Source organism: Myodes glareolus, chromosome 2 (genome assembly GCF_982192425.1).
Source record: "Myodes glareolus chromosome 2, mMyoGla1.1, whole genome shotgun sequence".
In the NCBI taxonomy this organism is placed as follows: Eukaryota; Metazoa; Chordata; class Mammalia; order Rodentia; family Cricetidae; genus Myodes; species Myodes glareolus.
Window position 1 is genome coordinate 102138559 of NC_142027.1, and position 25490 is coordinate 102164048.

Consider the following 25490-nt stretch of genomic DNA (forward strand, 5'->3'; position numbering starts at 1 on the left):
ACAGGCCCAGAACCTCTTAACGCAAAACCGGGAAAATGGAACGGGTGTCTCGGGATACATTTGTAGGTAAAATTAATGAAGAGGGGTGAAGAGAAGGCTGAATCTCCTGAAAGATGTGTGGTCCCTGCACTTAGGAGGCGGAGGGAGGAGGAATGCTACCAGTTTGAGGCCAGCCTGGGCTACAGACTAGATAACCAGAAACCTGATAATCCCAAATGTGCTAGCACACGCCTATAATCCCAGCACTCGGGAGGCAGAGGCAGACGGATCTCTGTCTCTGTGAGTTTGAGGTCCACCTGATCTCCATAGGGAGTTCCAGGACATAGAGAAACCCTGTCTCAAACAGAGCAGTAGATGACAGGCCAGGTTTGGTGGCACAAAGCCTTTCAGCCCCAGCGCTCAGGAGGTAGAAGCAGGAAGAACAGGACTTCAGAGTCCTCTTCAGCTACATAAGGAGTCTGAGGCTAGCCCAGGCTATGTGGGGCCATCGTAAAACAAAAATAGAATAAAATAAAATAAAAAACAAATAAATAGCTCGGTGCCGAGGAGAAGGCTCAGTTGGCAAAAATACATGAAGACCTGATTTAGGTGGACAGCAGCACTCTTAGGAGAGCTGCCTGCCCGAGACCCCGCACCCGGCCTTTGCCTCCTGTTTGCCGGTATGAAGGAGGCATGGCACAACACGGACACACCCACACGTGAACATTTTCTGGTTTTAATTTTTATTTAGTTGTCTGTGTCATGGACTTCTGGAAGGCTAGAGGTTCGCTCCTTCCACCCAGGATTTTGAGGCAGGGTATCTTATTTCTGCTGCTGCTCTTCCCCTATTCCAGGTTAGCTGACCAGTGAGCCAGCAAGTTTCCAGAAGATTCTCGTATCTCTTTCATCCTGGTGTAGGATTTCTGGGAGTACAGATGCATGCCATCAGTTTTTGTTGCTGTTGTTTTGGTTTGTTTGTTTGTCTGTTTTGCTTTTTTGTTTGTTTTGCTTTTTGTATGATGATCAAACTCAGGTCATGGAGACAGGGCCTCTCTACATGTCTTCATAGACCTGGTTGTCCTGGACCTCACTATGTAGAACAGGCCATTCTCAGACTCAGAGATCCGCCAGCCTCTGCCTCCCGAGTGCCTGTTTAAAGACCTCTGCCACCAAGTCAAGGCTCTTTTGCCTTTTCAAACCCAGTATTTCTCCTTCTAAATGGTTTTCAAATGGTCTGAGGACATCTGCCCTGGAGTCCTCAGCCTAGCAGGTACACAGCCACGCCCAGCCTGACCCGATGGGTGCGTCTCTATCGCCACCTGGCGGCTGCTATGAGCATAGCAACCCATCCAGGAGCTAGGCATTCCAGATCTAGGTTACCTGGGATTCAAGAGTAGGAGCCTCGCTTCTTCAGTCTCTATGAAGGAGCAACGCTGGAGTTGACCCCCCGCCTGTAGCTGTCCTCCTGGCAATAGTGGACATCTTCCCTAAGGAGGACAAGTTAGATTCGGGACCTAGGAGGGTCATTTATTTCCGATGAGCGCCACACCAAATGCTCAGCCTACCAATTCAACAAGAATCATTCTTGGGGTTGTTAAGCCCGTTCTGTGCGTGCGGACTGAGGCTGAACAGGGGCAATTGGCACCGCTACGCTGGTCCAGTGCTCTCAGGTCTTAAGGCATGCCTCGCCCCAGCCTGGGCTACTAGTACCCTCATTACCCACTAATAACGCCATAACTGATGCCCGAGGACCCCTTCCTCCTCTCTGACCAACGGCTGCCTTTATTTGGAGGGAGAGAGTTAGGATCGTCTTGCTTGCCCAGACCTCTGCCTAGGCTCCAGATTGAAAGTGGAGTCAGACCCCAGCCCTAGGCCACACTCATAGATGGGAGTTCGCAGGGGACAGGGTGGAATCCCCACCTCAACGACAAGGAACTCTCCTCTCCCACGCTAGGCCCTCATGTGACATCCCCCTGCAGAGGTCTTGGGGAGGAGAGACCCCGAGGCGGTCAGTCTGGACTCCTGTTCCCTGGCGCTACCCACCTCTACCACCCGTCTCCCAGGAAACAGCTGCAGAGTCACGTCCGAAGCCCCACAGCTGCAGCTGTGGGAACAATAAACATCTTCTAGGACATTAGGCTGCATGCTCACCCACTGGGAAATGCTTGGTCAATGACCTAGGAAGCTAAGCTAACCATGTTCCCTACTGACTTCCCTCAGACCGGCAACCAAAGCCAGCTGCCACACAGGACCTTTGTACCAGCTGTACTCTGCATCCGGTGCACCTGCAAGCCAAGGCATCTGTTCACTGTCACAGCCAAAGTCCCTGGTCCAGCAAAGGGACATCTACAAGCCCATACGGCGCGGATGGCTGGTCAGATGGGCAACATTGTCCGGGTACAAACTCAAAGTGTCCAGATGTGGGGTGGTGCTAATGGGCAGCTTTGTGCCCAGAGCCGTGTGACTGGGCAGCATAGGGACTGTTAGGCCCAGAGTAAACTGTCCCTGATGGCCTGTTGTTAGCCCCAGAGCTATTGGCTCCCAGCTCCTCACCCACTAATCTCTGGACCACAGGATCTGACAACAAACTACATCTCCCAGAGTGCCAGGCAGCAGCTTCCTGTTAAAGTTGGAGGCACCAGAGCTCAACCTGTCTGTAGCTGACCTCCCTATGGGTCAATTCTGAGGGCTCCTACACAGAAGCATGCTCTGAAACAACGAATAAACAAACATAAATAATGCTAAACACGGTGACACACACGCTTTCAATCCCAGCCCTGGGGGATTTTGAGTTTCAGTTTTCAAAACTGAAAATCTGAGTTTCAGGCCACCCAGGGCTACATAGTGACACCCAGTTTCTAAACAAGAATAGACATGATAGTTATTCCCTGAAAGAGTTACTGTGTACCTGTCGTCCCAGCACTTGGGGAGTGGAGGCAGGAGGATCAAAGTGAAAGACTAAACTGGGCATGTACTCGGAAGGTAGAGGGAGGCGGATCTCTGTGAGTTCGAGGCCAGCCTGGTCTACAGAGCGAGGTCCAAGACAGCCAGAGCTATTACACAGAGAAATCCTGTCTTGAGAAAAAGAAGGAGGAGGAGGAGGAGGAGAAGAAGAAAGAAGAAGTGGTGTCAGACGTGGTGGTGCGTGCATAATGAATGCCAGCACTAGGAGGCAGAGATTCTGCTGAGTTCAAGATTGCCTGTTCCGCATGGGGAGCTGCAGGCCAGCCAAGGCTACACACTTAGACCCTTAATTATTTCTTTTAAAAAATAATATATATGTTGTTGATTGTTTTCTGGCTGTTTTTTACTCTTTGGCTTTTTACTCTTTTGGGGAGCCCACCACACAGCTCCCAAACATACATGGAGGTTTATTATTACTTATAAAAGCCTGGCCTAGCTTGGCTTGTTTCTAGCCAACTTTGCTTAAATTATCTCGTCTACCTGCTGCCTCTGGGTTTTTTCCTTTTCTCACTTCTGTAATCTGGCTTTCACTCTTACTCTGTGGCCGGCTGGGTGGGTGGCTGGGTGGGTGGCCCCTAGCGTCCTCCTCTCCTTGTTCTTCTTTCTTTTCGCCCAGATTTCTCCTTCTATTTATTCTCTTTTCCCACCAGCCCCATCTATCCTTCCTCCTGCTTCACTATTGGTTCTTCAGCTCTTTATTAGACTATCGGGTGGTTTAGACAAAGATTCACAGCTTCGTCAGGCAGTGGTGGTGCACGCCTTTAATCCCAGCACTCAGGAGGCAGAGGCAGGTGGATCTCTGTGAGTTCGAGGCCAGCCTGGTCTACAACAGCAAGTTCCAGGACAGACTCTAAAGCTACAGAGAAACCTTGTCTTGGAGAAAAAAAAGAATCAGCTTCACAGAGTTAAACAAATATAACATAAGAGAATACAACACATCTTATATATAATTTTATGTTTTTATTATATATTTATATATTGTATATATATTTTTTAGTGGGTGGCTTCAAGACAGGGTTTCTCTGTGCAGCCCTGGCTGTCCTGAAAATCACTCTATAGACCAGGCTACCCTCAAATTTGGGGATCTGCCTGCCTCTGCCTTCTGAGTCCTGGGATGAAAGGCGTGTGCCACCACTATTGGCGGAGGGGGGGGGTGGGGAGACTTATTTTATCTGTAATTACCTGTACCTGTTTCGGTTTGTGTGGATGAGTGCAGACGCCCACAGAGGCCAGGATGTCAGATCCCCTTCCTTATAGGTGATGGTGCATCCCTCAGTGGGGTGCTGGGAACTGAAGTTGGGTCTCTGCAAGAGCAGCAATACATGCTTCTTCAATACATGCCATTGAACCATCTCTCTGGCCCCAATTTTTATTTCTTTATTTGGAGACAGGGTCTGACTATGTAACCCAGCCTAGCCTGACTCCCATTCCTGAATCAGCTTCCAGAATGTTAAGACACAGGAATGTGCCACCACGCTTTGCTAGAAATACTTCCTACAAAACTGTCTGCACTGAACATACTGACATCTTTCTCTGGTCAAGAAGTATAGTAACACTTTGCATATCGTTTTCGTCTTATATATATTCCAAGTCACTTACAAATGGGTGGGTTTTTTAAATTACTTTTATGTACTTCCTGTGTGTGTGAACCAAAGTACTTACGAAGAGGTCACAGTGCTACTACAGGAGCCAATTGTCCCCTTTCACTACGTGGGTGCCAGGAGCTGAACCAGGTCATCAGGCTTGAAAGCAAGCGCCTTGACCTGCTGAGCCATCTCGTCAGCCCACGTTTTGTTTTGTTTCGTTTTGGTTTTTCGAGACAGGGTTTCTCTGTGTAGCTTTGGAGCCTGTCCTGGCACTTGCTCTTGTAGAGTAGGTTGGCCTCGAACTCACAGAGATCCGCCTGCCTCTGCCTCCCAAGTGCTGGGGTTAAAGGTGTGTGCCACCACTGCCCAGTCTGATTTTGTCTTTTTGAAAAAGGGTCTCATGCTGTAGTTCTGGATATCCTGAACTCACTGTGTAGCCCAGGCTGACCTTGAATTCACAAGGATCCTTCACCCTCCTCTGCTGGGATTACAGGGGTGAGCCACCAAGGCTGGCTCCGCTTGGTCCTTAATGCATCTGGTAGGGAAATCACTGTCTCCAGCTCCCCTAACAGGGAGTTGACTAGAGAGAAGATCCCCACTAGATGGCGCCCGAGAGGAGCCTCTGGCCTACAAGTCTTGCCCTGACTCAGCCCTACGCAGTTTCTGTGCTGACCGCCTCTTCCTTCAACCATTTGCCTTCACTTTCCATTCTGCTCCTAACCAAGCCTCAGCTGCCCCAGGTCTGTCCCCAGGTCTGCCCCCACCCCATTAGTTATTTCTGACCAAGCTGTTCAAATCTCCCTGCACTCGGGGGAAGACTCGGAGCTGGAGAGAAGGTTCAGTGGGTAAGAGCACTGACGGCTCCTCCAGAAACCACACCATAGGCTCACAACCACGTGGAATTGCAGTTCTAGGGGAGCCAATGCTCTTTTCTGACCCGCAAGGGTATCAGGTGCATAGATATCCATGCGGGCAAACAGACATATGCGTGTAAAAATGAAAATGAAATTTTGACCAGGCGTTGGTGGCACACGCCCTTTACTCCCAGTACTCAGGAGGAAGAGGTAGGAACATCTGAGTTCTAGGCTAGCCTGGGATAGTGAAACGCTGTCTCAATTTTTATTCATTTTATAGTGTGTGCGTGTGTGTGTGCAGGCACACATATGGGAAGCACACATGTGGCGGTCAGAAGACAGCTTTGGAGACTCTTTGCGTCTCTTCTGCCATGGGTTCCGGCCATTGAACTCAGGACTTCAGACTTGCACATCGCTCCCTAAGCCATCTTGCTCGCCCTGGCCTGGAACTTTCTGAACTCTTGACCTTAGCCTCCTGAGTCCTGGAATTCCAGGCATGTGCCACCAGGCTTGTTCCCTTTGCTCTTCTCTTGACTCTGGAGCCTTTCATCATTCCCACATTCTCCTTTCCACCCGAGGGGTTCTCTGAACACCGCACCTGTCCCAAGATGTCTTCAGTGCCCAAACAGGCTGCTGAGGTTCCGACACCTGGAACTGGAGTCTAAGTGACCTGGCCAACTGGGTTCGTGCTAAGTGCGCTGGCCTTGAGACTTACCTGGGGTGACCTCAGGCTGAGGGACAAGGACAGGATAAGACAGGAAAGGACTGGACAGACAGGGCCTGGGATTGGCTGACCCCATTCCTTAGAAACATAAGCCTTTCCAGCTAGCCATAAACTAGCCACGGTGAATTGTGAGCCACCTTAACAAATCTTGAGGCACCCCAGAGGGGCGGAGGCAAAGGGGAGCCTAATACAACAGCCTCCTTTGCAGAGCACCTACTGTGTAGATGGGAGCCATGCTCAGGTCTCTGTGTGTCAGAGCTTCATAATGAACGGCCCCCAGGGCAGCAGCTCTCAACCCTGGGGTCGGACGGACCTTTCCCGGGGGCCGCATATCAGCTATCCTGCATATCAGATATTTGCATTATGATTTATAACAATAGCAACATTACAGTTATGAAGTAGTAACGAACATCATTGTATGATTGGAGGTCACCACAACATGAGGAGCTGTATTAAAGGGTCATAGCATCAGTAAGGTTGAGAACCACTGCTTTAGGGAGACCAGTGCCTTGTGGCCCTACAAGAAACAGAGGGTCCAAGAGGTTGCTCATTAAGGTCAGTAAAGCCATTTTATCTTTTTTCCCCTCTCGTTTCTAGCAAGCGTGAAACGTCTCTTTTCTTGAGACAGGGTCTCCCTGTTGCAAATCGAATGACCTTGAACTCAACTCCAGCCTCCCCGCTCCCCTGGTGCCAGGATTATAGGTGCAGGTGCGCAGGACCACACCAGGTAAGATGTTTCCAATCTATGGAGAGGAACCTGAAGGAACCAAACTATGGCTCCCACAAACTAACAGATTCATCTCATGTTTGTTCAGCTCTTTTCTCAAAGAAAAGTGAGCTGTCCCCTTCGCCCAGCCTGGTGTTGCAGTGATCCCAGAAGGACCGGAAGTTCGGTGCTTGGGTCTGGGGAACTCCGTGGGTAAGGACACTGGCTACTCTTCTAGACTAGGGTTCGCTTCCGGTTCCGGGGCCTTCTGGCCTCCACAGGCACTGGACACACGTGGTCCACAGACATTCATGCAGGTAAAACATCTGTGCCTGTAAAAAATAAATATTTTTAAAAAAAAGTCCCCCACAATCACTTGCTGCAGTGTGGCTTGCTGCAGTCTTTTTTTCAACAGACGCTGAGGAAAAAGATGTCCTGTAAGATAAAGATTGGTTTGAATTCGGAAAAAAAAAACCCAAAAAGTCGGGCAGTGGGGCGCACACCTTTAATTCCAGCACTCCAGAGGCAGAGGTAGGCGCATCTCTCTGAGCTCCAAGTTTGAGCCCAGCTTTGTCTACAGAGGAAGTTGGGGACAGGCTCCAAAGCTACACAGAGAAACTCTGACTCAAAAAGAAAAAAAAAAAAAAACAATGCCTACCTGGATACAGAATGAGTTCAGGCCAGGCTCCAAAGCTTCAAAGCTACACAGAGAAACTCTGACTCAAAAAAAAGAAAAAGAAAAAGAAAAAAAAAATCAATGCCCAACTGCCAGCCTGGGCAACTTCTGTCTCAGCCAGACACCAGCACTTGAGAGGCAGAGGCAGGTGGATTTCTGTGAGTTGGAAGTCAGCCTGGTCTGCAAGTGCTAGTTCCAGGACAGGCCCCAAAGCTACAGGTCTCAAAAAAAAAAAAAAAAGAAAAAAAGAAAGAAAGAAAAAAGATCCTGTCCTGTCTCATTATTATAAATGGTTAAGAAATGAAAATAAGCCATGCATTATGGATCAGACCTTTAATCCCAGCACTTAGGAGGCATAGGCCGGCATATCTCTGTATGTCTAAGGCCAGCCTGGTCTACAGAGGGAGTTCTCGGCCAGTTAGAGCTGCATACGGAAACCCTGTCTTAAAATAGAGAAAGAAAATAAAACAAAAGTATGGTTGCAAACATCTTCACCCCAGCTTTCCGTGGAGAATCATCCCAGCACTCCAGAGGCAGGTGAATTTGAAGCGAGTCTAGTCTATATAGTTTGTTCCAAACCAGCCAAGGAAGCATAGTGAGACCCTGTCTCGAAACAAAAAACAAGAGTGAAGGCCAGCCTGGGTCGCATGAGACCCTGTTTCAAAGACATATACTATCTAGAACATTCAGAGGGGAACACTGACCTAGCATGTGAGGCACCAGCTTCTACCAGCAGCACTGGAAAAAAAAACAAAAACGAACAAACAATGCCCCCTCCTGACCTTCCTATCCCAGCTCCCTCCCTCCTCCAGGAGAACAGCTGGGCCTCCTGGAAACCCTTCGTGCATTCCTAAACCCAGAGTAATGGCTCACTCTTGTGATCCCAACACTCTCAGGCTGAAGCAGGCCAGCTTGGGCTATACAGAGCGCGACCCCAGCCCCCACTCTCTCCAACACAAGCCCGGGTGTGCGCCTGCAGACCCTCCGCGGTCCCCTCTACAGCGCAGGAGCCAGGCATCGCGGGTCCCCAGCGACCCGCAGGTCCCCATAGGGGAATCAGGGCCCATTTCGAAAGGCAGGACCACACCTTGCATCCCCTGCGGGCTCCGCTCTCGAAACGGGAAGTCGGCGGAGGAAGTCGCGCGGGCAGCCGCCGGCCGCCGCCGCATGACTAAGTTTGGCGCGACCTGCGCTCCTTGCCTTTTATGGACGACTCGTGGGCAGCGGCCGCGGGCGGGGACCACAAGGACGGGACTCTCCAGCCCCCCAACCCCGCCAAACCCCTGACCCTCCTTCTACTCAGCTGCTCACCACCCTCCCCCATATGCAGGCCAAGCCCCGCCCTCCTTGAAGTACAGAAAGGGAAACTGAGGCCCTGAGCTAGGTGGCGAGCAGCCCAGGTTTCTGCCCAGTACTTAAAACCAAAGGACACCCAAGGACTGAGCTCTCCAGCCCCTTGGCCTGATGGATGACTGACATTCCCAAAGGGGGTGGGGAAGTGGGCAGGGCTGCACTTTAGGGAATTGAACCCAGGGCCTAGAACATTCCAAGGAGCCATAGCCACAGCTTTCCTTTTTCTTTTCTTTTTAAAAACAGTATTTGTGGCCAGGTATGGTGACACTGGCCTATCAACACTGAAGAAGGCAGAAGCAGGCTGATCTCTGTGAATTAAAGGCCAGCCTTGTCATAGAGAGTCCCAGGTTAGTCAGGGCTACATAGTGATGAGACCCTCTCTCAAAAACACCAAGAATTTTCAGCACTCTGAGACAGAGGCAGATGGATCTCTGAGTTTGAGGCCAACCTGGTTTACAGCGAGTTCCAGGACAGCCAGGGCTACACAAAAAAACCCTGTCTCCAAAAACAAACAAACAAACAAACAAACAAAAAAAACCCCACAAAAACCAACACAGTTTCACTGTGCAGCCTTGACTGGCCGGGAACTTCATCCATAGATGAGGCTGGTCTCGAACTCACAGAGATCCGCCTGCCTCTGCCTCCCAAATACTGGGATTAAAGCCCTGCGCCACCACTCCCAGCTAAGATTTGTTTCTTTATCTGGTGGGTGGGAGTGGAAACAAGGTCTCCTGTAGACCTGGTTGGCCCGGAACTCTGTGAGTACAAGGCACCGTCAGCAAAAGTGTGTGCTGTGGGGTGTCAATGCACTTCTGGCAATTTATTTTGTTTGGTTCTGTGTATGTGTGTGCCCTTAGAGACTAGACACATGGGATCCCCTGGAACTCGAGTTATAGGCAGTTGTTGGGAGCTACCTGACATGGAAGCCAAGACCCAAACTCAGGTTCTCTGCAAGAACAGTTAGCGCTCTTAAGCGCTGAGGTGGCTCTCCAGCCGCTATTATTTGTTTTTGAGATGGGGCTCCACATAGCTCTGGCTATCCTACGTAGGCAAGAATGGCTTGCTACTTTCCGGTTCTTCGGCCGTTGCCTCCCAAGTCCTGGCATTATGGACAGGCATCATCACAGCTAGTTTATTCCACGGCGCACGCGCACACACACACACACACACACACAGAGAAGCCAGGCATGGCAACACTCGCCTGTAGACACAGTGCTTTGCAGGCATAGCCAAGAGGATCACTACAAGTGTGGGGCCAGTCTGATCTATACAGCAAGTTCTAGGCTAGCCACGGCTATGTAGCTAGCTCTTGCCTCAAATAAAAGCAAGAGCCAGGCAGTGGTGGTGCACACCTTTAATCCCAGCACTCGGGATGCAGACACAGGTGGATCTCTGTGAGTTCGAGGCTAGCCTGGTCTATGAGAGCTAGTTCCAGGACAGGCCCCAAAACTACAGAGAAACCTTGTCCCAAAAAACAAAAACAAAACAAACAAACAAAAAACAAAAACAACAGCCGAACCCCATCTGGGCCTGGTGGCACAAGCCTATCATTTCAGTTCTCACTGAGGCAGGAGGATTGACGTTCAAAGCCGACCCTGGAAACCGAGTGTGACTCTGTCCCAAGACAAAAAGGGGAAAGAGACCCAGGGACATTGCTCAGTGGGATAGAAACCCTGGTATGTGCAAGACCCTGGGTTCAATCTTTATTGTTTTAAAAAAGAGGGGGTTAAAAGTTTTCCTAAGGTAGCCCCTTGGGGTCCCAGGACATCTGCTGTCTGTCCTAGGCCCTGCCTGTGACACCCCAACCACAGCTCCACTGCCCAGGCCTGGCCACCCTGGGGCCTCAATATCTTCTTCAAAGGCACAGTTTGGGATGGAGAGAAGAGATAAAGAGAGAAATGACCTCAAGGTCCTGTGCAGGAGCCTGGAGTCGGGGCCCAGACAGGGATTTCATGGACCCCAGCAGCTGGGGTCGTATCCTGTTTCCCCAGCGGGGTCCACTGCTCCCTCGGGGTAGAGGGGACAGCTGCTTTGAGGTTCCAGCACCCCCCTCCCTACTCTTCTCCCAAACTTAGCCTTTTAAGGAGAGGAAGTTAGGCCAAGTGGGCTGGGCCAGCTGAGGGGGTGGGGTAGGGACTGGCCTGGGCCTGCAGGGAGCCTGGGCTAGGCTGTGCTGGACAGGGACAGGCAGGGGGCTGATGGCCTTATCGCCAGAACTGAGATAGCCCTAGGACTGAGATAACTAGGGGACATTCAGAAGGCGCCAAGCCAAGCCAGGCCCGCCTGAGCTTAGCATCTGATAAAAGGGAATCACCTGCCCCAAAGCCCTGGCCCTGTGCTACTGAGTCAGTGAATCCCAACCTAAACCCCTGTTCCTGGGCTCAGAAATAATTAAACAAACAAATAAATAAAAAAGAATAACACTGACAGCAAAATTTCCATTCCGGCTGAGCCTGGTGGCCAAAGCCTGTCATCACAGTTACTACTGAGGCAGGAGGACTGGAAGTTCAAAGTCGGCTTCGGAAACTTAGTGTGACTCTGTCTTGAGAGAAAAAAGGGGAACTCCTTCCACTGGGGTTCTTCCGTCCCCTCATAGCCTCAGGACCCTCCTTGACTCCCATCAAGAGTCCTTCTCAGCCTGGCAGAGGTGGCTCACACCTTTAATCCCAGCAGTCGGGTTGCAGAGACAGGTAGATCTCTGAGTTCGAGGCCAGCCTTGTCTACAGAGTGAATTCCAGGACAGGCTCTAAAGCTACAGAGAAACCCTGTCTCAGAAACAAACAAAAATCATTCTCTATATTTTGGAAAAAAAAAAGTCATTCTCTGTATTGCAATGCAACTCCCCTGTCATCCTGGGGACGGGTGGGGGTGCTCTCTGAGGCCAGACCCTCCATTACCCGTTTTGTGGGGAGTCCCAGGGCCGAGATGGCAGAGCACAGGCCCTGAAGGAAAGGAAGGGGTGGTGGTTGTCTCTGAAGTGTGGGGTGTGGGTCCCTGACAACTATCCACGCTGGAATTACTGTCCTGAGGACTCCCAGCAAGGATCCCCATGGGTGGCCAGAGGGTTAAGAGATGGCCAGGGCCTCTAGCAAAGGACACAGAGCCACACCCGAGGTCGAGGTCCCCGGCTGTGCTGTCTCAGGAGACAGTCCCCCAATCCCGCCCGGTTCCACACCCAGAAACTGTCTGCAGGCTGCTGTAGGACTCCAGCTGCCTTCTCTCCTGCTGAGTGGGGTTCCCAGGGCCTGTCTGACCCCCCTCCCCCCCCCAGCAATCTCAGCCCTCTCAGTCTGAAAGCTGTTGGAACTGGTTTTGGAAAGGTTATTTGGTTTTTGTTTTGTTTTATTTTTCCTTTGGTTTTCCGAGACAGGGTTTCTCTGTGTAGCCCTGGCTGTCCTGGGAACTCGCTTTGTAGACCAGGTTGGCCTCGAACTCACAAAGACCTGCTTGCCTCTGCCTACCAAGATTTAATCTCTACTGGGATTGAAGGCGTGCGCCGCTACCACTGGCCTGTTATTTAAGTTTTGAGATAGGGTCTCTTGGAGCCCACGCTGACCCCCAACTTTTGCTATGGAGCCAAAGTTGCTTTTCTGATCCCCTGGCTTCAGCCTCTCAGATGTTGAAAACTGGAAGCACGATGTCTCTACTTTAGCTGTTCCCTTCTATCCTGCCCGCGCTGTGCTGCTGTGTCGTAGGTGGATGCTGATGTCTTCCTGGCTCCCCTTCCAGTTCCTCTTTTCTCTGACTCCAGGCCTGGGGTCACAGGTGCTGAACAGCCAAACTCAGGTTCTTACTGGTGTTCTGCAAGGACCTGACCCACCAAGCTGTCTCCCTAGCGCCTGTTTTATTATTTTTTATTATTTTTTATTTTTGGAGACAGGGTCTCAGGTAGTCCAGCATCTGACCTCAAACTCGTTAAGCAGCAGAAGTGACTGAACCCACTTCCACATCACCAGAGCTGGGGCGGGGGCGGGGTCACAGGCTTGTGCCATCATGCCTAAACTTAACTAACTTTATTTGTTTTTATTTTTTTAAGTTTTGTTTATTTGAGACAGGGTCTCTCTGTGTCGCTCTGGCTATCTTGGAACTCAGTCGGTAAACCAGACTGTTCTCGAACTCACAGAGATCCACTTAACTTTTGCCTCCTGAGTTCTGGGATTGAAGGCATGCACCATCATCACCTAGCTAACTAATCTTACTTATTACAGTATTTTCTTTCTTGAGACTTGTTCTCTGTACCCTTGTCAGATACGGAACTCCCTTGGTAATTCCTGCTGAACTTTACCCCCCAGCCATCCTACTGCCTCAGCTTTTGACTATGCCAAAATTACAACAAAACAAAAATTCTGCGCCTGGCCTTTCTGAGACTCTTAGCAAATATCTGTTTCCAGCCCCCAGGGCCTGAGTGACTGGGGTAGGGAGGGGGGGGAGCAAGAAGTAGAGAGCTCAGCTGGCGGCTGGCGCCACACCTGGCACACCCGCAGGGGGAGGGGGAGCGGGGAAGGGAGACTATCAGCGCAGGCAACACCCAGCAGTCCTTGGATGATAGGCGGAGGCTGCCTTGTGTCCCAACCCTTCACCCTTTGCTCTCTGCCCTGGGCCACCCTTTGCTCAGGGGCCCCTGGCTCTGGATTATCTATCGCCTAACCAGGAAATTTAGCTCATCAGGTGACCCCTGAACACTCTTTTCCCTCCTGCCTTTGCCCCTGCTTCCAGGCAGATGGCCTGGGCTCCTCCCAGGAATGAGCAGTAATCAAATAGCTTAAAGTTTCTGAGGTTTTGCTGGCAGCTAGCTTTGGGGATGGAATCCAGGAACAGAGAAATGCTAGGCAGGTGCTCCGCCACTGAGCCACACCCCAGCCCTGCACTGGGGATTCTAGGCAGGTGCTCTACTACTAAACCACACCCCAATTCCTCACTAGGGGAGTCTAGGCAGGTGCCCCACCACTGAGTCAAACCTCAGCCCCTCACTGGGGGATTCAAGGCCTGTGTTCTGCTACTGAGCTACACCCCAACCCTCTTTTTACTCTTAATTTTGAGACAGGAATCTCACTAAGTACCCAGACTGCCCTGGAACTCATTGTGTAACGCTGAACTTTTGGTCTTCCTGCCTCAGCCTCCCTCGTAGTCAGGATGACAGGCTTGTGCCTCCAGGCCCAGCCCTTGACAACCCTCAGAGGTATCCGGCCAGCTGCCAAGGGACAGAGGCTCAGAACCTCCTCACCTCATCCAGGTGAACACAGCCACACCCATCACTCCAGAGAGGTCCCAGACCTCCATGGTGGAGCAAAGTGCCCACACCCTAAAATCCCTGCACCGGCTACCTCTGAGGTTTCCATGGATACCTGCTAAATTACAAAGTATGCCAAAAGTGAAAAGACTTCATAAGATACACAGGTGGTTCTTCCGGGAACTGCAGGGGTTTGAATACTAACAACCCAGCCAGCGCAAAACCTAAAATCCAAGGTACCCTGGGGCTCAGCATTTGGGAGTCATGGCTGCTCTCACAGATGGCCTGGGTTTAGTTCCCAGTTCCCACATGGCTGCTCATATCTGCCTATAACTCCAGTTCCAGGAAATGGGCACCTCTTTTGTATACACACACACACACACAACCAAAAAATAAAAATAAAAACAAATCCTCTTAACTGCTGAACTATCTCTCCAAACCATCATTTTTCATTTTTTTTCCCCAAATCAAGGTTTCCTGTAACTTTGGAGCCTATCCTTTTCTTTTCTGTTCTGTTTGTTTTTGTTTTTGTTTTTCAAGACAGGGTTTCTCTGTAGCTATGGAGCCTGTCCTGGAACTTTCTCTGTAAACCAGGCTGGCCTCAAACTCACAGAGACCCATCTGCCTCTGCCTCCCGAGTGCTGGGATTAAAGGCGTGCGCCACCACCACCAGGCCATCATTGTCTTAAAAATCCAAAGTTCCTGCGATTTCTTCGACCCTATTAATCCTTTTCTTCTCATTATTATTATTATTATTTTCTTATCTTGCAAACCCAGGCCTTCCCGTGCTAAGCCCGGGCTCTCCCGCTGAGTTCAATGCCCTGTCCTCTTAGGTCTTTTATTGCACTTATCCACCGTTTTTATTGTAGGCATGAGCTGTGCGTATGCTGACACACATGCGCAGGCAAGGCCGCCGTGCAGACATGGCGTTCCCTTCTTCTGCCATGCGGGTTCTGCGGTTCTCCACTCAGTTCACTCAGTTCTTCCTTTTGTTTTCCCTTGGGACTTTTATAATGTTGACCCATCTTCCGGACCACTACCCCTGCCCCTTTCCTCCTCAAGCACTCTCAGCGGGCCCCTATTACCCTCCAAGAGCAAAGTCCCAGTTGCAGAGAGGCCTGACCAGCCCTGGGACCAAAGAACACCCTTGGCCCAGGCCTTTGAGGACACCAGCAAGTCTCCAGCCTGCTAGAGTGCTTTATCATCACCTGGCTGGGTTCCCAAGGCACATTCTGCTGTGTGGCCCTATGTGACAATCTATCCTGCGGGGGTGTGGGTGTGGGTTCTGGAGGCCAAGGCACACGTGTGGAGGGCAGAGGACACCTCCCGGGAGTCAGTTCTCTCCTTCCGCTCTGTGTGTTCTGGGGCTCAAGCTGAAGTCCTCGGGCTTTGCGGCGGGTACTCTTACTTAGTGAGCCATCTTGTCATTCGGTCTTCCTTTCTTTCTCTGTCCTGGAGCATGGTTTCCAGTTTCGACCAAGTTCTTTATTTTTGAGACAGGGTCTCAGGTAGCCTAGGTTAACCTCAAACCTTCGACCTTGATCTTTCGATCCTCCTTTCTCTGCCTCCCCAAGGCTAACATTACAGTGATATGGAAGCTAGAACCCAGGGCCTACTGACTGTAGGGCAAGCACTCTACCAATTGAGCCATCGCTGACCCTCTGCTAAGTTCCTGAGGCACTGGGTCCACCTGTATCGGAGTGTCTAACCCCAGGGGAGTCCCACCTCTTGTTTCTGATATTCTGTATGGGTAGATGTTTGCCTTCACGCGTGTCTGGCACCACTTGCATGCTTGGTGCCTGTAGAGGCCAGAAGATGCTGCTAGGTCCCTTAGAACCAGAGTTACATACGTGTAAGCTGCCACGATGGTGCTGGGACTCGAACCCAGGTTCTCTGGAACCAGTGTTCCTATCCTGATGAGCCATCTCTCCAGCCACACCTCACTCTTACCCCTGTGATGTCTAGAGCCCAAGATGTCCTGAGCAAAGATGTGGGAGCCTCCACTTCCCTGCCAGATAACAGAACCTCAACATGAAGGTCAGCACATCCCACGGCGCCAAGGGCATGATGTCTCTCCTGACCTTCCTCTCCCAAGCTGTGTCCTAGAAAGGCGAGGAGCAGTGCTGTGAGGGCTCCCCAGCAAGCCCTCACAGCCACCCAGCCCTCAGCTGACTGAACCTTCAACCTTCATGGATATGGACAGCATGGGTGTTGGCCAACACAAGAATAGTATTGCACCCACTCCATCTCGGGGAAAGCCCCTCGAGACTCTTCCTAAAGTGTCAGGAGCTCGTAGTTTCCCAACATGCCTTTCTGTCAACCCCTCTTCCAAGCCCACTCCTAGGTGGACTCCTATTCAGACTACAAAACCCACTCTCAAAGACTTCAGACCTTTAGAAAGGCTCCCTCCCAGCTACACAGTCTGGGCTGGCCCCTCCCACAGTCTGAGCTATCAGACTTCATGGCTTTCCCTGGGGGCCCCTGCGGAGCAAGGCTGGAGTCTGAACTGTGTGTGAGTCCTGTGGGTGAGTCAGTGGCCGCTCACTGAGCTCAGGACTTCCTGTGACACGCCCCTGTTCCCTGCCGCCAGCATCCACTGTGGGGTGGAAGTACCATGCTAGCTCACTTCTTTCCTCCCTGTGCGTCGTCCTGCATCACACGCACTCCCTGCCAGGACGGTGTCACACCCTGAATAGGGACACCTCCCCAGCCAGTCACCACACAGCCTCACCTTGTCCCGCCCCTTTTGATACCACACTGAATCAGTTCCTCCTCCCGCCTTCCTTCCCTCTTTTGCTTGTCTTTCCTTTCCCTTCCCATTTTCCTCCCTTCCTCCCTTTCTTCTTCCTTTCTTTCTTCCTTCCTTCCTGCTGTCCTTTCAAACCAAAACACAAAATAAAAAAGATGCTGCCTGGTCATGTGGGGAGCCTACAGGTGACAGGGTCTAACCATGTCAGGAGTGTGGTCTCATTCCTGAGGACACAGGGACAGACAAAGGAGCTTTTATTTACTTATTTTAACTATATAATCATTTTTATTGTATTAGTACACATTTATGCTTTTAGTATATATTAATTTTTACTATTTTTAAATTGTATTTTTTGTGTGTGAGTGCTTTGTCTGTGTGGATGTCCGTGTGCCTCATGTATGCCTGGTGCCAGAGCTCGTGGAGGCCAAAAGAGGTCACTGTAGCCCCTGGAACTAGAGTTCTACATGGTTGTGAGCTGCCACGTGGGTGCTGGGACTCTCATCTGGGTCCTCTGAAAGAGCAGCCAGCCAGGGCTTTTAACCACTGAGCCTTCCAATAATGGGAGTGTCTTAGTTGGTCTTACTATTGCTGTGATGAAACACCAGCACCCAAAGCAAAGTGGGGAGGAGAGGGTTTGTTTGGCTTCTGCATCCACACTGAAGGAAATCAGGACAGGAACTCAAGCAGGGCAGGAACTTGGAGGCAGGAGCTGATGCAGAGACCGTGGCTTGCTCCCTGGTTTTCTTATAGAGCCCAGGACCACCAGCTCAGGGATGGCACCATCCACAATGGCCTGGGTCCTCCCTCATCAACCACTAATTAAGCAAATGTCCTCCAGGCTTGCCGACAGCACGATGTTCTGGAGGCATTTTCTCAGCGGGGCTCCCTCCTCTCAGATGACTTTAGCTTGTGTTAAGTTCACATAGGAGCTGTCCAGCTGTCCAGCCCAACTGACCCCTTGTCTGCCTGACACACAAAGCCAGCACCGTCAAGTCACAGCCTTTCCTTTCTTGTTCATCCCCAAGATCACACATTATTGTCAACATGACAATATAAAACACTTACAAACTTAAAAAGTTCCAGAGCCTTAAAAATTAAAATGTGTTAAAAATTCAATCTCTGGTGGTGGTGTATGCCTTTAATATACCTCTTAGGAGGTAGAGACAGGCTGATCTCTGAGTTTGAGGCAAGTCTGGTCTACAGAGTGAATTCCAGGACAGGCAGGGCTACAGAGGAACCCTGTCTTAACAAACCAGAAAGAAGAAAGAAAGAAAGGAAGGAAGAAAGAAAGAAAGAAAAAGAAAATTCAGTCTCTTAAAAACAAGCAAACAAAAAATGCAAAACTCCAAAACTTCTTTTAAAAATTCAAGTCTCTCAACTGCGGGTTCTGATAAAATAAAATATAAGTTAAATACTTCCTACTTCAAAAGGGAAGAACCAGCCGGGCAGTGGTGGCACATGCCTTTAATCCCAGCACTCAGGAGGCAGAGGCAGGTGGATCTCTGTGAGTTCGAGGCCAGCCTGGTCTACAAGAGCTAGTTCCAGGACAGACTCCAAAGCTACAAAGAAACCCTGTCTCGAGGGAAAAGAGAGAGAGAAGAGCCAGGCTATCATCACAATCGAATCAAACCGAATTCCAACTGCATAAATAAATGTGCCGTGTCTGGGATTCACTCAGGATCTCCTGGGCTCCTTCAAAGGGCTTGGATGCCTTCTTTGGCTCTGCCCTCTGCAGCACATACAGCTTGTCCTCTAGGCTCTGGCTGGCTCCACTCCACAGCCCCGCTGTTCTTGGGGGTCCTTGTACTGGCACACCAAAATGCTGGGATCTCTTGCTGCAACTGGGCCACACTTTCACCAATAGCCTCTCCTGGACACTCTTCAGGCACTGTGATGAAACATCACGATCCCCCCCACCCCAAAAAACCCTAGAGTTTACAAGTGACTTTCCAAGGACATCCAGACCCTGGTGACATCAGCGGGTGACACAGCTGAATCCTTGACACAAAGCCTGAGGTGGCTCCTAGGGAGGAAGGCCAGGATCCACCGGATCCACCGGATCTACCGTGGACTAGTCTGTGAGACCTTCAGTGGGAGGGACGGAGGAAACAGATGTTTTCCCGGCTACTCTGAGCTTTCTGGGATGATCAAGGCAAAGATTCTGGCCCCTGGCAATGTGCAAAATGGGTTTGCCACCAAGTCCAAAGTGGGCCTGGATCATTTCTTCAGCCTGGTCCCTCTATGAACTGGTCCCCAGCCTCAGGTACCTCCGGGCCCCTGCCTGTGCTACACAGCTGAGTGGTGCTAGTTGGTTTTGATGTTTTGGTTTTTTTTTGTTTGATTTTGGTCTTTTTGAGACAGGATTTCTCTGTGTAGCCCTGGCTGTCCCAGAACTCACTTTGTAGACCCAGGCTAGCCTCAAACTCACAGAGATCCATTTGCCATTACCTCCCAAGGGTTAGAATTAAAGGCATGCGCCACCACCGCCCAGTGCAAATTGGCAAATTGGTTTTTTAATCCTAGTACTTGGGAGGCAGAGGCAAGCATATCTGTGAGTTTGAGGCCACCCTGGTCTACCGAATGAGTCCCAGACCAACCAGAATAACAAGACTCCGTCTCAAAAAGGCACATGCCTTTAATCCCAGCACTCGGAAGGCAGAAGTAGGGGGATCTCTGTGAGTTTGAGGCTAGCCTGGTCTGCAGAGTGAGTTCCAGGACAGTCAAGGTTATACCGAGAAACCCTGTCTTGAAAAAAACAAAACAACAACAACAAAACAAACAAGCAAGCAAACAACAACAAGCCCCTCCGAAGCCAAGATTGAACTCTACTAAGCAGTGTATTACTGCTTGTCCCCAGTAGGACGTAGTGTATACCGGTAGCATGATGATCCCCAACAGCTGGCGTGGGGCCAGACATTCTGAGAGCCTGGATAGCTGGGCCAAGCCGGTTCTCCATCAGGCGGCTCCAGTTCCTGGCCAGCCCAGAAAGAGGCTGAGATTTCTGGCTGGGAAAAGCCTAGTTACAAGGTGACCTGCCTGCAGCTGATCAAGTTTCCAAACTTGGGCCAGGCTCAGGCCCTGTAGCTGCGGAAGCCAGGGCTCGCAGAGCCTCTGTGTGCCCGTTGAACTGGGCCTCGAAAACAGCAGCACCCCCAAAATCCAGGGCTCTGTGAAGGGCCCAAAGCCCTCCTACGATACTGTGCTAGGTCACAGACAATTGTGTTCTGGTCCATTCTGGTGATGGGCAGATTGTGTTGTTACTTTATTTTATTGCTTTTTGTTTTTTTAAAGGAGTTTGTTTTATTCTGTGTTCATGGGTGTTTTCTCTGCATATGTGTCTGTGTATCATATGTGTGCCCAGTACCGTCCGAGGCTAGAAGAAGGTTCTGGATCCCCTAGGACTGAAGTTACAGACAATTTTGAGCTATCACGTGAGTGCTCTTGACCACTGAGGCCTCGCTGCAGCTCTTTGTCCTGGTTCTGGTTTGTGTTTGTTTGGTCTTTGGAGACAGGGTTTCTCTATGGAGTCCTGGCTGTCCTGGAACTCTCTCTGCAAAGCAGGCTGGCATCAAATTCACAAAGATCCGCCTGCCTCTGTCTCCTGAGTACTGGGATTAAAGGTGTGGGCCACCACCATCCAGCTTTGTTTTTTTAATAGTTTATTGATCTTTAATTTTATGTGCATTGGTGTTTTGCATGCACGTGTGTCTGTGTGAGGGTGTTGGAGTCCCTGGAACTGGAGTGACAGACCATTGTGAACTGCCATGTGGATGTTGGGCGCTGGGTCTTCTGGAAGTGCAGCCAGTGGCCTTAGCCATCAGAGCCTTCTCTCTAGTTCCTAGCTTTGGGTTTTTGTTTGTTTGTTTGTATTTGGTTTTTTTGGTCAGAAGCTCTCAAGTAGCACATACTGTCCTCAAACTAGGATTTAAGCACAGGGCCCTTACATGCTAGGCAAGTGCTCTACCACTGAGCAAACTTTCCACCATCTTAAATTTTTGTTTTCTAAATCAGGCATAGTGGTGCAGGTCTTTAATCCCAGCACACAGGAGACAGAGGCAAGCAGACCTCCATGAGTTCAAGGCCGGCCTGGTCTACACAGAGAGTTCCAAGCTGGTCACTTCTACAAAGTGAGAACCTGTTGTCCTAAAGATGTTTCTATTTAAATTTAAAGTCGTATTGATAGTGTGTGTGATGTGTGTGTGGCCGCAGACACAGACCTGTGGTGGCAAGCACACTGAGGGAGGAGGACGGCTTTTGTGACTTCCGGCTAGCCAGCCCAGGCTGCCAGGTCTGCTGGTTCAGGATCTTTGTCTGCTTGGGCCTGCTCGCTGGTCCTACCGCACTTTCTGTTGTTAACATATTCATTTATTTGAAACAGGACTTCATGGAGCCCAGACTGGCCTGGAACTCTGTATGTGTTTGAAAGTGACTTTTCTCCAATTCTCCTGTCTCTGCCTTCCAAATACTCAGATTACAGGTGAGTACCACCATGCCTGTTTTACGTAGCGTTGTCGAAGGAACCCTGAGCTTTGTGCTTGTTAGGCAAGCACTCCACCAACCCAGCCATGAACCAGCCCTTGCTTTTGTGTTTCTGAGATGGTGTCTGGTTCTATAGCCTAGCTTGACCTGAAGCTCAACACATAGCCCCCATGGTCTCTGAGCAATCCTCCTGTGTCATTCTTCCAAGTGATTGGTTTACAAGAATGAACCAACATGACTAATTTGCCAGCCCTTTTTATTTACTTACTTTTTTGTTTGTTTGTTTTTTGTTTTTCGAGACAGGGTTTCTCTATAGCTGTGGAGCCTGTCCTGGAACTAGCTCTTGTAGACCAGGCTGGCCTCGAACTCACAGAGATCCGCCTGCCTCTGCCTCCCAAGTGCTGGGATTAGAGATGCGTGTCACTACCGCCCGGCGCAACAAATGCTCTTAACCACTGCCATATTGCCATCTCTCCACACCCTTATTTATTTATTTTAATAGAATATATATGTTTTTTGAGACAGGGTTTTTTTTATGTAGCCATGGCTGTTGTCCTGGAACTTGCTCTTTAGATCAGGTTGGCTTCAAACTCACAGAGCTCCACCTGCCTCTGCCTTCTGAGTACTAGGATTAAAGGCATGAACCATCATGCCTAGTTAAGTTTTGTTTTGTTTTGTGTTTTAGATGTCTAGCCTCCAGTTCTCCCAATCATCCTGCCTCAGCTCCTGGGATAACTGGACGGATAGGTCTATGCCACCATATTTGGTCCTACACTGTCTCATTTGTTCATCGAAGGAATGGGGAGATTCCAGCTGACTGGGTAGGGGTGTGGTAAGCTAGGGGTAGCAGGCAATACCCTGTAGGCACTCAGCAGGTTGGGAGGCCAGGACTGAAGCCCAGGCTGACCCCTGGGGCTCAGTTTATGAGTCAACTGTGGCCAGACACACCTACATCTGCCCAACACTCCCTCCCAATCCCACTTCCTCCAAGGCTGGCATCCCCCTTGGTAAAAACTCTACTTCTCCACTTGTGAGGGGCATTTCCAAACAGAGTCCTCCCCAAATCTCAGGCAAGCAGCGTTCTCCACTTGTGAAGGGCATTTCCAAACAGAGTCCTCCCCCAAATCTCGGGCAAGCAGGGTTTTTTTTTTGTTGGTTTGTCTGTTTGTTTTTTGAGACAGGGTCTCACCATGTAGCTTTGACTGTCCTGGAGCAGGTTGGCCTCCAACACACAGAGATCCCCCTGCCTCTGCCTCCTCAGTGCTGGGATTAATGGCATGTACCATCACACTGGTTAGGCAGAACATTGTTAAGGCTAAATCCTCTCTACCAGGAAGGGAGCAAGCCCCTCATATTGAGCACAGGACCCAGCAAGGGCCTGACCTTCAGACTGTGACTCCCTATACATTCCAGATTACCTACCTATTTTATTGTTTTTTTATTGGGCTGGGAATGGAACCCAAGATTTTGGATGTGTTAGGGACCACTCTTTGTTTTATTTTTCAAGACAGGGTTTCTCTGTGTAACAACCCTTGCTGTTGTCCTTGAACTCACTTTGTAGACCAGGCTAGCCTCGAACTCACAGAGATCCACCTGCCTCTGCCTCCTGAGTGCTAGGATTAAACACCTGGATCACAGCGCCCAATGTAAGTTAGGGATCATACTTTACTGAGCTACACATTCCAGCACCTCAATTTGAGATTTTAGGTAGGTATTTCACCACTGAGGCGCACCCCAGCCCCTCACTGGGGATTCTAGGCAGGTGCTCTACCACTGAGTCACACCTCAGCCCCTCACTGGGGATTTTAGGCAGGTGCTCTACCACTGAGTCACACCTCAGCCCCTCACTGGGGATTCTAGGCAGGTGCTCTACCACTGAGCCACACCCCAGCCCCTCACTGGGGATTCTAGGCAGGTGCTCTACCAAGCTCTTCTAACTCTTTTTGAGACAGGCTTTTTATACACCTTAGGCAGGCCTTGAACTGGTGATCATCCTGATTGAGCATTCTAAATACCTGGACAACCTGTTGAGACCAAGGCCCCCAGGAATGCCTTAGCCTTCTGGTGACAAGCTGGTGGCCACACCCTTGCAGGCTGTTAATTTGAATCCAGGATTTAGTGGATACCCTAGCTTCCCTCCATCCCTCTGACTGCCTTTCCACTGAACACTGGGTGGTCTCTCCATCTGGAAGGAGGGACTGGAGTCCTGCTCACCCTGGGACAGCAAAAGGGCTCAACTGGTGTGTGTGTGTGTGTACAGGGGAAGGAAGACCTGGAAGTTTCTCTTCTGTTTCTGAATAAATCACTTTGAATTTGCAAGTCTGGGAACTCCCCAGAAGGGCGCGGCAGTTTTTCCTGGTGCCCTTGGGGACTAAGACAGAAGGTAGTTTTTAAAAGGATTTTTTAAAACTCTCCCAAGAAGCCTAAGAAGTTCCCCAATTCCTGGTTTAGGGCAGTGGAGCATGCTTCTAATCTTGACACTGGGCTGTGAGTTCGAGGCCAGGATATACTATAGTATGAGACTTTGCCTTAGAGAAAAGCAAACGTGAGATGGAGAGACGACTCAGGGGCTAAGAGCACTGATTCCTCTTCCAGAGGACCCGGGTTCAATTCCCAGCACCTGCATGGCAGCTCATAACTGTCTGTAACTCCAGTTCCAGGGGACTCGATACCCTCACACCGACATCCATGCAGGCAAAATACCAATGCACATAAATGAATAAATTATTTTAAATAAGAAAAGCAAACATGGCCCGGTGAGTTGTCTCAGTGGGTAAAGAAGCTTGCCACCACTAGCTGGGCGGTGGTGGCGCACGCCTTTAATCTCAGCACTCCGGAGGCAGAGGCAGGTGGATCTCTGTGAGTCCGAGGCCAGCCTGGTCTACAAGAGCTAGTCCCAGGACAGGCTCCAAAGCTACAAAGAAACCCTGTCTCTAAAAACCACACACACACACACACACATACAAAGAAGCTTGCCACCAAGCCTGAGTTCAATCCCCAGCAATCCATCAATTCATGCAGAGGGACCTGACTCTTTTATCTCAGGGAGTGCATCACACACACACACACACACACACACACACACACACACAGAGTTTATCAACCAATCCTATGGAGACTGAGTGTGAGAACATTTAACTGTTCTTTTAGAAGACCTTGCTTTGGCTCACAACTGCCTATAACTACAGTTCCAAAAAAAAAAAAAAAGGGAGAGTGAGTTCAAGGTCATTGTCCTCCCTTCACAGCTGATTCGGGTCAGCTTTGTGAGACTGTTTCAAAACAAAAACAACAGCTGGGCATGGTGAGGCATGTATGTGTCATCCAGTGGGATTCAAAGCCAGTCCAGACTATGAGAGACTGTGTAAAACAAGGAAAAAGACAAAAAGCCTAATGAGGTAGCTAAGGGGGTTCCAGCTCTTGACCTAGGTGGTAGGAGAGAGCCACCTCCCCAAGCTGTCTTCTGATCTTCACAGGTCCGCTGTGGCACACACACCACACACACAAATGAATGAACGTAATATAAATGACAAAGTTTTAAAAAGCACTCTCAGCATGTGCCCTTCCTAAGGAAACCTTACTGATTGATTAATTGATGCGTTGATTGAGACAGGGTCTCTGGACATAGTCCTAGCTATCCTGGAACTGACTCTGTAAACCAGCTTACCTTGAACTCACAGAGATCTTTGCCTGCCTCTACTTTGCTGAGATTAAGGCATGTGCCACCCTGCCTGGTGAAAACCTTTTAAAAAAAAAAAACTTTTTTTTGAGGCCGGAGAGGTGTTTTTGTTTTTGTTTTTTGTTTTTTCGAGACAGGGTTTCTCTGTAGCTTTGAAGCATGTCCTGGAACTAGTTCTTGTAGATCAGGCTGGCCTCGAACTTACAGAGATCTACCTGCCTCTGCCTTCCGAGTGCTGGGATTAAAGGCGTGCGCCACCACTACCCAGCCATGAGGTGGCTTTCAACTGTCTGGCATCTGCATTCACATGATGCCCATAAATTCCTGCAGGAACACAGACATACATATACATAAATAAAAGTAATAAATAAATCTTTTAAAAATACTTTAGATCCGGAGCATGGTGGCACACACTTTTAATCCCAGTCCCAGCATTTGGGAGGCAGAGGCAGGTGGAGCTCAGTGAGTTTGAGACCAGCTTAGTCTACATAGCAAGTTCTACTTGGAGCTACAC

General features: G+C 50.0%; 1 long non-coding RNA gene across 3 annotated transcripts; it reads right to left on the reverse strand.

Moving 5' to 3' along the window:
* Window positions 1-705: 705 nt before the first annotated feature.
* Window positions 706-8774, reverse strand: LOC125402221 (uncharacterized). Of its 3 annotated transcripts, none has more exons than XR_014999856.2 (6): window positions 8577-8774; window positions 8194-8227; window positions 7985-8092; window positions 4126-4247; window positions 1360-1466; window positions 706-902 (listed from the first exon to the last, which is right to left on the reverse strand). It is a non-coding gene; the product is annotated as an uncharacterized LOC125402221 (long non-coding RNA). The 3 variants fall into 3 exon arrangements; XR_014999854.2 differs by having other exon boundaries at window positions 1360-1493; window positions 4132-4247; window positions 8577-8772; XR_007232568.3 differs by having other exon boundaries at window positions 4132-4247; window positions 8577-8765.
* Window positions 8775-25490: the final 16716 nt, after the last annotated feature.